The sequence below is a fragment of the Bison bison genome, unplaced genomic scaffold (assembly GCF_000754665.1).
Source record: "Bison bison bison isolate TAMUID 2011002044 unplaced genomic scaffold, Bison_UMD1.0 scf7180017864341, whole genome shotgun sequence".
NCBI lineage: Eukaryota > Metazoa > Chordata > Mammalia > Artiodactyla > Bovidae > Bison > Bison bison.
In genome coordinates this window covers 6,092,053-6,093,204 of record NW_011494913.1, presented here as the reverse complement: position 1 = coordinate 6,093,204, position 1,152 = coordinate 6,092,053, and the positions used below count along the sequence as shown (strand labels likewise).

Genomic DNA, 1,152 nt, shown 5'->3' with positions numbered 1-1,152 from the left:
CCTGCCTCCCTCCCTCTCCATCTTCCGTCCTCCCCCCCTCCTCCCGCCTTCCGGGATCCCACCTCCCCGACCCCAATCCCTAGCTCTGACGGCCTCCCGGATAGAGCTTTCAGAAAGGCACCAGAATCCAGGCCCCAGAAGAGGGGTCAAAACACGCCTCCGCCGGTGCCCATCGCCCTCAGCTCAGCCTTCCCAGTCCCCGCGCTCCCCCATCCCCTTTATCCTAGCAGAGGCTGTCTGACTCTGCAGAACTCTGGGGAGGGTTGAGTCTGGGTAAATCTGTGCCCTCCCCACCGTCTAGGGCAGGTTCAAACCTTATTACAACTTCTTTTAGAATATAATAATGATAATAACATTGGTAGTACTACTAATAAATCTGTTTGTCCATCACTGCAGGCCCTCCTTTTCTGTTCCCACTTATCTCGGCTGGTACTATAAGGAATATGCGCGATACACACACCTGGGGATGCTTAGAGACTTGTAGTCAGAGGCAGACATCTCTCCTAGACAAAGCGTGCCCCCTCCCCTATAGATCTTTACACCGCAGGCACACACAGACAGACCCACAAAGACAGACCCTGCTCAAACGCACACAGAGCTGGACACGCAGACTTAGAACAGACGTGCAGACACCAGCAGTGCAGACCCCCACAGACGTTGTCTAACACACAGGCATACCCCCAACGCGGCAGCCTCTCCATGGCGGAATCCGGGGACTCTGTGGCCTTCAGCAGGCGGCGGGGCTGGGAATGCTGGACAAATGCTAGCCTGGGACTCTGGGGACCCACACTCAAGGTGGGGAGACTTCTTTGACAGCCCAGGGTCTTGCTTCTTCTACTCAGGACCAGGGAGGGTGGAGGTTGGTATCAGCTCACATACTCGCATCCTCTCCAGCCCTGACTCAAGTCTGCACAGCCAGGACCAGTTGACACATCGACAACTGTTCCCTGTATTCCTCGTAGGATGGAGTCTAGCTCTCTAGGGAACACACACACACACACACACACACACACACACACAGCCCACACGCGCAGTTTCCAGATACCGAGCCCTTAAAGACACGGCCGGTTTTTCTTCGGCTGCCCGTAACAGTTCGGACCCATTCTCTCTTGGAGCCTGGACGGGACAGGCTGCCCGTCTCGCGCGGAAGAC

At 56.2% G+C, this 1,152-nt stretch overlaps 1 protein-coding gene across 1 annotated transcript in view; it reads right to left on the bottom strand.

Moving 5' to 3' along the window:
* The window catches only part of CHAT (choline O-acetyltransferase), a 60,778-nt gene extending 60,086 nt beyond the window's left edge, over positions 1 to 692 (bottom strand). Inside the window, exon 1 of the mRNA XM_010854445.1 lies at positions 679 to 692. The gene's annotated coding sequence lies outside the window, so the exon portion shown is untranslated. The remainder of the gene's footprint in view (positions 1 to 678) is intronic.
* Between the last annotated feature and the right edge of the window lie 460 nt (positions 693 to 1,152).